Genomic DNA, 12520 nt, shown 5'->3' with positions numbered 1-12520 from the left:
TTTTGGTTCTTGGCATTTGGACAAAATTTCCATTCTATGGAGGACTGTGTGCTCAATTTCAAGTATGAAATTGAAACATCTTTCTCCTTGGGTTTGTGTCATGAATCTATCGTTTCAGTCGAAACTCTTGTCTCATAGCACGTCAACTTGACCATAATCAGCCATTCTAGGAACATCTGTCTAAAGTTGATGGAATGTTGGCAAGCAATTTCAAGTGGCATTTCAGGATTGCAGAACAGGGAGATCACCAACATGCGTGACCCTCATCCCAACGAGATTCCCTGGAAGACAATCGTTTCTCAGTGAAATGAGTGAAGCATCAAATCTGCACCAGGTCTCCTATATGGTTGGACGGGCAATGAGCAGCAAACCATGCGAGAACACGACTTGTCATGCTGTTAGTCTCCTCACAAAATGCAACTGAAATCAAACAATAATGGATTCCGGAGTCAAACTGCATTCTAGTTAACAAGAGGATTCTGGTGCTGTTAATTTTTCCCACAGATTAAGGGTTGGGAATCTTCTGAAATGCCTCTAGTTTTTTAGATCATGGTGTCCTTGAAATGATTGCTGTTTGGTGAACAGATGCTTGAGTATTTGTTGACTCCTACTGTGTGTGTGTGTGCCTCTACCTGTACACACCTGCTGTAAATGAGGCAAGAAATCGAACGCTTCCCTTGGCAGAACAGTGTTGCAATCCCCCTTCACACCTCCTCCTCCTCCTCTTCCTCATCTCTTCACTTCAGTGCCCCAGCCTGTATTGGTTACACTGTAAATGTTGCCCATATTCATTGCAAAGGGAAGGAAAGCCAAGCGGACACGCTGTGGAGCGTCTAATTGAGAACGAAAGGCTCAAAAGCCGCATCCTTGAAAAGAAAATGGTCGAAATCGGTTGAAACTATATTTGAGTCACGAAAGTTTGAGAATGTCTTTCAACTTATGTTACAGTTCCCATTGCATTAAGCTGACTGCACAAGAATGATTTTGCCAAGTATGACATGCTGAGTATGAACCTCCAATGAAGTTCTGATATATAATTTATTTAACCATATTCACAGCTCATATAATGCAATAAGAAGTTTTGAGTTTTCCTCACAAATTGTCCACACATCCCCTAGTGGATTGGTTTTCACATTCCTAAAGCTGATAGTCAAACATCTGTGTGTGTGTGTAAGTGTGTGTCTTTTCCCATCAAATTGGAGGACAGTGATTTGATGTGGGCTGGGACATGTTCTGCTGAAGACCTATGAAAAACAGCTCTGGCTCAGCGCCCTTCAAAGATTTTTACTTGCACACTATGCAGTTTCCCCATCTGCTGTCTGTTCTTTGTCTTATTCCAGGACTCTATCCTGTTTATCTAAAGTAAGGTGATATCACCAGCTTAAGCGGAGTGGGAACGTTCCAAAAGCTTTTACCATAAAAGTCACCTGTCACGAGTGTTGTGTGCTGCTTTATTGACTCTGCGTTTTACAAGCCCGGAGACTTCATATAGCAAATTAATTATGTCTTCCAGAAGACAAATAGCGCAAAAGGTTTCTCCTCGTCCTTTATTAGCCTCACTGCATCATGTGAACGGCCTTTTATGAAAAAAACAAAGACTTCAGCAACCCATTATGCTCTTGTTTGTGGCATTAAAATATGTTTTGTGCAAATACAACTATGATTGTATTGCACGCTCATGAAAGCGAATCATTCCTGTTTTTCAGTTTTGTCGGTACAATTATGTCACAAACTAAAATAGCTCTGTTCACCAAACAACACGCACATTGATTTTGTATGCGGATGGTGGAAATGCTGAGATGGCAGTATGGGTTGGAGTACTTCACAAGCCGGATTCATAACGTAACTATGGATTATCGCAGAGCGCTGCACTTTTCCCCTCGTTGTTGGATAAATAGCTCGTTAAGATTGAACCCGTTTGCCTATATTAATTAAACGCAGATTTTTCTTGTGTTGACCTTGTGCAAATGCTGGATGTGATACATTATGCTGGCATGAAGCCTGTGTAACCCCCGGGACTGGGTTGGAACTTTTCTCCCTTTAAAAATAATACTTAGATTTTGTTTTTCTGACATCATATTTGAGGGAGTGACACATAAATGCTTTTTGACCACATGGTTCTCTCACTTAAGGACAATGGTTACACTTCTCACAATAAATCAATATGAAATAGATCTCTGCTAATATATATATATATATATATATATATATATATATATATATATATATATATATATATATTGTCCACTTTGATAAAGTACGAAACAACAACAAAAAAAAATGTTCAAGAAGTTTAAGTTGGAAAGTGCAAGTGAGAGGATTCATAGAAAGTAGTGGGACGACAGCATGTGTAATATCCTGAGGGACTTCCTGATCCAGACAGAAGAATAAGCCGTGGTCATTCAGCTGGACATAAACAAGAGTAGGACGGCGGTGGTAGTGTCATTCCCAAATGACAGGAACATAAATGGAGTCTGAGGAACAAAGAAACGCGATGGACAGAAGGAGATGCTATAGGAAGTCTGTGGCAACTCAAAGCTAAGTTACTTCCTTAGAAGCTTAATTCAGAAAAGTGCAGTCCTTTGCCCACTCCAGTGAACCCCCAAGCCAGAGGAACAGAGGGATCCACAAATAAGGAGAGAAGGCCTTGTGCAACACATGGGAGCTGTACAATGAATGCATCTCAGTAACTTTTGAGTCATATTATGAATCAGTTTTGTTTGAACATTGATTGATTGAACAAACCATTGATTCAGTAGTCTCTTCAGTCAGATTTTTGACTGCATGAATTTGATCAAAATACAGTAAAAACAGTAATATTGTGAACTGTTATTGTAGATTCAAATAGCTGTTTCCTATGTGAATGTCTGTTATAATGTAATTTATTTCTGTGATCAAAGCTGGATTTTCAGCATCAATCTTCAGTGTCAAATGATCCTTCCGAAATCATTCTGATTTGCTGCTCGAAACATTTCTGATTATTAGCCATGTGGAAACTATGCATTTGTGTAACTATGTAAATGTATTTACTGTCATGTTTGATCAATTAAGTGTTTCTTTGCTAAGTAAAAGTATTATTTTTAAGTGGGTTTATTTTTTTACATTCAGATACATTTTTTTCTTCAAGTTTTGTCCAATCCTGCTATGACATTTCACCTTTGAAAAATAATGTTTTGATACATTGAATTTAAAAGACTGACACCATAAAAAATAAATAAAACAAATGCATTTCAAGCTAAATTTTCCATTCTCATATTCACCAGCTTTCCATTATTTGAACACATGTTTTGCCCTCTTCAAGATCAATAGTTCAGTTTGGTTCAGTTTTTACAGAACTTTTCCTTGGAACAAGATATAAAATTATTGATTTTATGGTGTGGAGTAATTCATAGCTGTCAACCCTCCCGTTTTTTCCGGGTTTCTCACGTATTTTAGCTCTTTTCCCGCTGTCTTCCCGTTTTAGTATTTTCCCGTAAAATATCCCGTATTTTTACACTCTGTGTTAATTCAGAACACGCAACTATCTGTGTCTGTGAATTGGCTTACACTTGGGTTGCTAGACCTCCAGTAAAGCAGGAGGCAGTATACAGTAGCTTAGCCTACCATCGAATAAGAAGACAGTTGCAGCGGCGCCAACGGGTGGGAGGGAGAGGGAAAAAGTAGCGGGAAGTGAACTTCGAGAGTAGAGTAGATGAGTGTCATGTGAGATGATGGATCAGGACGCCGAATGCCAAAATCAACGAATTAATCACCAACCAAAACCGAGGACATTATGCCGATATTTTAGTAAATTGGAGTCCACCTTCCACTACCTGACAAGCAGCCATGTAGGTCCAAATTATGCCTACTGCAAAATGTGTCCTTGTCTGGAAAAATGACGTTTCACAGCACAAAATTATTATTAATATTAAATTATTATTAAAATTACCTTGTTCATAAATAAATCACTTTTAACATATCAATTGTTCTGTCATTCTTTAATATATATTGTGTAGTTATAAACCTTTTAGACTGTTAATGATAAGTGCTTTTTTTTAGTTAAGAATCATGTGGTTAAGAATCATGTAAAAAAAGTGAAGTGAAGTGAAGTGAAAGTGAAAGTGACATTCAGCCAAGTATGGTGACCCATACTCAGAATTTGTGCTCTGCATTTAACCCATCCGAAATGCACACACACAGAGCAGTGAACACACACACACACACACACACTGTAAACACACACCCGGAGCAGTGGGCAGCCATTTATGCTGCGGCGCCCGGGGAGCAGTTGGGGGTTCGATGCCTTGCTCAAGGGCACCTAAGTCGTGGTATTGAAGGTGGAGAGAGAGCTGTTCATGCACTCCCCCCACCCACAATTCCGTCCGGCCTGAGACTAGAACTCACAATCCTTCGATTGGGAGTCCAACCCTCTAACCATTAGGCCACGACTAATAAAACTAATAAAAGAGATAATCCCTTATTTTGGTGATGGATTCTGGGTAATCTCCCTTATTTTCAATGTTCAATGTTGACAGCTTTGGAGTAATTACATATTTTAGCTCTTATTAGTCATTTTTGCACTGGCCTTTAACCCCATAATGATTTTTATGAATTTTTGTTTTATAAGACGTACATTTTTTTCTAGAACTTCTTATCAACAGGAGTTAAACAAAATAATGTGAACACCTATACAACATTTCTTTATGAAGGTTTTTTTTTTTTTTACTGACTGGGTCCAAATGTACAGGTGTATATATTTTTTTTTTTTTTTTTTTTTATACCATCAGACCATTACGTGTTAGCACTGGTATCTGCAATTAAAGTTTTAGCAGCTGCAGCTTTTTCATGAATGTTGGCATTAAGTTCTCTGTGGTCAGTTATTAGGTATTATTTAAACACAATTTTTTAGGGAATGACTGTCCAATCATTCACTTTCAGTTTTTGCCTCTGCCGATGAAGCCTTGCCATGCTTTGCATACACAGTCATAATCATAAAGTTTGTTGTTCCTCAAATCTCAAACAGTTGGGCTGTTTAAGGTTTCCATGATTTGACGTTCACATTATTTTATCCCCCTGTATTTGTTTAAATTATAGCACATGCATCTCAAGTCAGTGATGGGCTTGAAATAATGCCTACTTTAAGAATATACATACTTATTGGCTGCAGAAAAACGAAGTGGAAGTTAAACGTTTAGACCAAGATACAAATAGAGTAAATCCTTTGCTCTAAGTCTGTGTGTGGGAGTCCATCCATTTCACATTTCTACCATTTTGTTGGCTTCCATCAGTAAGTGTGCTTTAATGATTGCCTATAATCAGGTTTGGAACATCCTCTTTCCTCCCATTAACATCGCATTCATTTCTGCTGGAGCATGAAATTAAGGTTATTGTAATTTCGCTCGAATTTGCAATTTATGCAAAAGGAACAGGTTTGAAATTATATAAATGCAAGCAACACACCATTTCCACAAAGTGCAACTCTCATCAAAACATTAGGTCTGGTATGGTTATCGTGCGGTGCGTTGATGAGAACTTGGCTTCCCTGTGCAAACCTTTCAGCCCACGGTAAGGGAGCTGGTTCAGAGTTGGGCGTTGAGGGTTACTTGTTTGTTCACATCTGTCTGTGTGATTGAAGTAAGCTTAATGCATCCCTGCAAAACACATGCAACCAAGGGCAAACATTTTCCCAGGGGAAGGGGATTAGGTTCGCCCTCACTAACATATGTGTAACAACTAGCAATTCTGTCCGTCGCCCACTCACCATTGCAAAGGGTGTAATTGTGAAACTGACGTATAATTAGGGGGCCTGTCTGTGAAGCAAGACCACATGAAATTAATTGAGTGTCAGGATGTTTTTGGATCAAATTCAGCCCAGTGAAACTGCTCTGACAACAGTGTGGTGTGTGTGTGTGTGTGTGTGTGTGTGTGTGTGTGGGCCTGGTTGAAGCCAGAAGGGGTTAGTGTGAGCCCCTATGAGATCGTTTGGGAAATGTTACTCTAGAAAAAAGGAAATTTTGTGGTTTGGGTTTAATGTGGGATTATATTAGTCACTTAGATGCTAAGACCTCATGCAGGGTTCAAAACTGTGCAGAGAGGGTGTGGAGAGGGTCTTTCAAATGCCATAACATCTCCACATCCATTTTCTACATATATTTTTCCAACCAACTCTACAAGGTCCATCCAAAGATGCTTTTAAACAGAATTGGAGGAATTACAGTGTATTATTTTCAAATGTGTTTCTCAGAAATAAAATAATAATAATTTTCCTATTTTCATGTTAATTGTGCATGTATACTATACGTGTCTAAAATGTATTTATCATTTTAAACTGTTGAAATTTGCTTTAACATCCCTGTGACACTTTACAACTGACCTACAGTTACATTTGATCTTCCAGGCAAAAAGAGAATTAGGCCTATTAATATAATGCATTTTTATATAGCAATTAATTTTACAATTTGTCCCTAACCACTATTAATTAACAATTTTAAAGTTGCAAAAAGTAGTGTAACTTTTAATTATGATGTGGTACCATCAAAGTGTTTAGCATAGTTTAGTGAATTTTAGTGACATTTCTTGAACTGTGATAATAATTTGAAATCCACCACAAAAAAGTGTATTAAAAAAAGTACGACTTTCATGAAACCCTACACAAAATATAACTGAAAGTGTAAGGAAATGTGAGAAAACCAAACAACTGCTGAAGCAACCGTGTCATTTCGATTTGCTTCTACATATCTTTGAGCTGTTTAATCATGACTCATGATTGAAATGACTCTAGACCAATGTGAATGGACAAGTCCAATGCTGTACCAGGTGCGCTACTGAGCAAGTTTACTACATCAAAAAAGCTACAGCTGGTTATGTGATTCAAATATTGGAATATATTTTTTTTTTACAATCAAAACATAGTATTGTGAGAAGAGAAGCATGTTTTTGCACTGAGGCAGTGTTGTATATTCACATGGCCTTTAGTAAAGCTGAGTTCTTTTCTTTTCTCTTCTCAGGTTTGAGCAGATTTAAACACTCACAGCTTTGATTCCCAATAGATATTGTGATGAACATCAGATCTGAATAATCGGATTAATTTAATCTTTGAATTTCATATTAGATTATGCAAACAAGCGGTCCTTTGACACGAAACGCACAAGCGAGGTGTGAGCGCTAACTCTAGTGTCGACTGGAGGGAGTGTTAAATGAGGCTCATTGGTCTGGTCCCTTGGCTGGTGCCGCAGATGGTCGGAGGTCTGAGCCAGCGCGCGTGGAGGGTGCCATACTGGTAATTAAAAGCTGAGCAGAAGGTACGAGCATGAAATGTGTGTGGTGTTTTGTGGTAAGACTGTAAACACCAGACCTTTCTAAACCACCATCAGTTCCAGACTGATGACCTTCCTGCATGTTCTGTGCTAAACAGAATAGATGCCTTCCCATAAATTATACTGAAATATATTGAAATACTGAAATGTTTTATTTTAATTATTATTATTATTTTTTACTGATTAAAAATTATTCAATAAATTATTTACAAAATATATATCTTTTCACAATCTGAGAAAATTTAATTCAGCCTCTTTAAAGATTAACATTTCAAATATTTTATATCAGATTAGTGTTTTTTTATTTCATTTCCATTTTAGTTTTAGTAATTTTGTTATATGCATTTCATATATTTATTATTTTTTAATATTATTTATACTTTTTAAATAACTCATTTTAGCTCTCATTTAATTTTTATTTTAGTTTTAGTAATTTTGTTATGTGCATTATTCTTTTTAGTTATTATTATTATTATTATTATATTATTATTATTATTATTATTATTATTATAAGACTCTATTTTTCTTTTATTTTTAATGATTTTAGTACTTAAACTTACTTTAGTTAGATTACATTTTTATTTTTACTATTTAAATGGTTTGTATGGGTTTCCATATAATATTTATATATTATATCAGCTTTATTTCACTTAATGAAAATTATGTTTTAATAGATTTAGTTAACAATAACACTGTACTGTCTTCACTTTCATTTTTTATTGTATATGATGCCTTATATATCAAGTTTATTTAATAAATCAATCCTAATTCACCTTCATAAATTGCTAGAGAGCGTGTAAAGGCTTGATTTCATAATCGGCAATGGGACTGAAAAGCTGTTGCTGAAATCTGTACCAGTGACATCACTGATCGGTAGAATCAGAATTATGGGTGGTGTAGTTTTTCACTATAGGAATTCAATAATTAAACTTTTTTTTTTTTTTATTTACCTGAAATAACTGTAACTTATTGATTCTACAGAAGCATGTCATCACTGAACAATCTGAAAGCTCATGGTAGGTCTGTCTTCAAATATTTATATATTATTGCAAAAGAGAAAGTAGTACTGAAAGCATTGAAAATAAAATATATTTCCCCCCCATTTCAGAAGCATTCTCTATTACGTATAATGAGAAATGTATTCTTTCTCTGTCTACATACATACATATCCAGGGGCTATGCAACATTTCGGCTAACTTGGAAATGAGTGTTCTTAAGCGAGGAAAGAAGATGAAAGAAGGGAATGAAATGGGAGTGTGTGGGCTGAAATTGTCCCAGGATGTACAACACCAAAATCATGAAAGCTTTAAACTGGAAGACACTGATGGAATCATAAGAGACACATCTGTCATAACATACACGGTTCAAATCCTTAACCATAAGTAGAAAACTTCAGCGTGCAACTCTTCTGCACCATTTACATTTTTCGGGTGATAAAATTGGTTGAAAAATCACATAAATGTACATTTTCAGGAGGGACCAGAAACACTTTTGGGTGGATTTTTTCATTTTATTATATTTTTTTTCTTGGGTCAGTAAATAAGCAGCTCCCTGGCTACAGCACATAATGTTCTAACACACTGATGTCAAGTTTTGTCAGATTTTCTGCATCTCACAGAGGTCTTTGGTTCCTTTTCAAGTTAATATGGTTTTAAAGGCAATATTTAATCTCTCTGCTCATCAGAAAATGGGTCAAATGTAATCAGGTTGCTTTATAAAAACATTTTACATTTAAACATCTTTGAAAGATTTCCATTTAAATGCTAGGAATTTAACATTCTAATCTAATCTGTCACTTTTTTTTTATTTGCGTACACTGTAGATGTACTTTCTGTCTTTTGCGGTCATGCAGCAGAGTCTGAGATGACACCTGAGGCGATGAAAGTGAAATATTGTAATGGAATGTCGATCCAAACACACCATTTCTGGATGAAATTCCTTGAGGGCTGCTCTACCATTGCGAGAGTTGGGATATTTCTTTGATCAATGGCAGCCATCAGGCTGTAAAACAAGCTGCGCTACTTTATATCAGGAAGCGGTAACATTTCGCTGTCTTAAATGGCAGCTTCAGGCATGTTTATACATCCAGTGTTTGTACTTGAACATATAACACTGTGCAGTTTCATGTCAAACTTATTTGGGCGATATTGATTGCCTTCAAGGATTGATACAGAGATTTTCAAGCAAAGGAATTCTGTTGGCCATATGCTGATTGGATTAAAAAAATGTATTCAATGATTAAGTATGTACTTAATTACCCATAGCGTTAATGCTTTACAATAACATTACATGCATTATCATGCGCTAATACCTACTTATGAGCTAATGATCAGTTGGCATATACTAACCAAAAACTAACCTAACATTTGCATATTGCATGAATTTGCATATGTTATGTATGAGTTATAGGTTTACAAGTCATGAAATTTAACACTACATTTCAACATGATTGTTTCACCAATAGATCCTCTGTAGTGAATGGGTGCCGTCAGAATGAGAGTCCAAACAGCTGATATAAAAACATCACAAAAATCCACAAGTAGTCTAGTCCATCAATTAACATCTCGTGAAGTGAAAAGCTGCCTATTTGTGAGAAACAAATTTATCATTAAGATTGTGCATATGGCTTGATGAATCAAGGTAACCAGAAAACAGTCTGATTAATCACACACAAGAATAAACAAACAAGAGAACAAAGCACTTACTTCTAAAAGACGCTGAAAAAGACAGCTGCGCTGGCTTATCAGAGCATTAACACAGAGCATACCTGCAGATCCCAGACATCAGACAGGCATTACATGCAAATGATAGCACTTAACGTATCCTGTCTATAACATATGCTGTTCAGTCTGTCTAAATAACCTCAACACTCAAACTACAGCACATTTCCTGAGATGTCAACCCAATTCGAGTAAAACGTAAAAATAAAATCAGTTTTTGGCTTAGTCCCAAGATCATTTAGTCCTCAGAAATCTGTGTATAAATCAACCCAACACACAAGTGCTCCACTAATGCTTTTATTGCTCACAATATAAATGATGCATTATGGCCTTGAAGTCAACAGAAGGTTTGTGATGTAAACAAAAGCGAAACAGACCCTACTGAAGCTGGAAGAGTTTGAAGCGCCAAGGCTGGAGATCAAAAGTTGATTGAGTTGATCATGTTTAGCACTAAAAAAAATTTAAATGAAATGACTTTCCAAAGCAACATAACCCAGAAATTAAATACTATAAAACTATTTGTTAATTGAATGCAATTTACAAAGGAGGACATCTACCGAAAACTTGGAAGATTATTTCTGGGTCATATTTTACAATTAAATGTACTTTTTTAACATGCATACATGCATGCATACTGTTTTACAAAATCAGACAAGGAAAATAAAATATGCAGCTGTGACAATGTACATGTCAGGAAAAAAGTCTAAATAAATGGCCTATTATATATATAAATATCATATCCAGTTCCACTTCTGTTGCCAACAAGTACAGTGGCAACAGTTCTGTGTTCTTAACACCATGAAGTGAAGTTCCCAGAATTCACTACTCATCTATCATCACCCTGCGGCTCAATGTTCATAAGCGCTCATAAATTATCACAGTATGATGTCACCCCTGCTTTGATTCGCCAGAGTGGGAGAGTCGTGGCCTCTGTAAATTGTTCAGATTGACTTCGCGAAATCTCCTCGCACTGGCCATTGCCCAAAATCTCTTTTATAGCTCTTAAATGGATCAATGCAATATATATCCAGCATCAATGTCACCTCGACTATGGGTGATTTAGGACACTGCACTGGGAAGAAAAGGGCGTTATTAGGAAGAATATAGCAGTAGATTAACTGATCTTTTGATAGGGTCACTTTCAAGGTTAAAGCAGTTAGATTCACTCTGCTGAGAGCGAGACGTTAAGTGATTCATAGTCAATATGACACATTAGCAGAGTAAATGAGTTGGGAAATATTACAAGGTCAGACACGAGATGTAGAGATGGTGTTAAACTGGCTAAAATGAGTCACGCTATCTCCGATTCCTAATGGTGTGAAGATGTAACTAGAATCTGAGCATTAGTGAGTTTGGCTCGCTGGCTGTTCAACTGTGAGAGACCAATTGTTGGAACCAGAACTCTGAAGTCTGACTATGAAAATCAATCTGCAATCTGCTGCGTGATTTCGCCAAGTAGGACATGTTTCTAGAACAACACCTCAATGCATCCTCTTGCTCAACAGGGATGAAAACAGTCAAACATGTTTTCAGTTCCCTCACCTGTCTGTGAACACCCGCGACCGCCACTAACATAGTAAAACGTATTCCCTTTCCTCAGACTAGCTACTGGTTTTATATTATTATTAATATTATTATTTTTTATTTATTTTTTTTTTTAGGAGAAAAAACATCAGAGAAATGCTATTTTTGCTTTTAATTTGGATTCATCTGCAGGAAAAATAAAAATAAAATAAAATAAAATAAAAAGATAATGGCATGAAGCTAATTTTATTTTATTTTATTTTATTTTATTTACCACTCCATTTTGGTATAAATGGAGGTATAAATTATTCCTGACTGATAAAATCATGTCTTGTTGACTGGTAAATATGTCAGTCCTCCAAAGTAAAATAGGTTGCGAATAACATTTCATGTTGCCCTTAAAGCGTCTGGACTAGGTTTGTTTGACAGTTTTTCTTATCTTATTCTAACAATTGATGTTGATCCAGAAACATTATTATTATTATTTTCCGGTCTCCAATTTCACCCTTCAGCAGTTCATCTGGTGCCCAGTCAGAGAGCACTTTTATAAGGAGCCTACCACACTTCGTTTGTAATTTGGCATTTTATGGAAACTTTATTGGAATCATCCATCTCTAAGCGTTATTCGGCGCTCATGCATATAATGTCCTTTCAGGCCTGTCACCTTCTATTCATCTTCTTAGTTTGTTTTATCTGACATTTATTTTGAAATGTTCACATGTTAGATTACACATAATGTCTGAATTCTACTTGTAAACATGTGCATATAAATGAAATATGCTGTATTAATATAGCTATATTACACGACAATGGAGAACATCTTAAAGAAATACATAAATCACACCTTACATAGTCTTTTTTGCATGTTTCTATGTTAACTCAGCTTTCAGTGGAGGGACAGAAACCTCTGAGGTTTCATTAAAAATATCTTCAGTTGTGTTCTGAAGAAAAACAAAGTCTTATGGTTTTTGGAACGACACA

This window comes from Carassius gibelio, chromosome B10 (assembly GCF_023724105.1).
Source record: "Carassius gibelio isolate Cgi1373 ecotype wild population from Czech Republic chromosome B10, carGib1.2-hapl.c, whole genome shotgun sequence".
Taxonomy (NCBI): domain Eukaryota; kingdom Metazoa; phylum Chordata; class Actinopteri; order Cypriniformes; family Cyprinidae; genus Carassius; species Carassius gibelio.
This window is presented reverse-complemented; position numbering follows the sequence as displayed.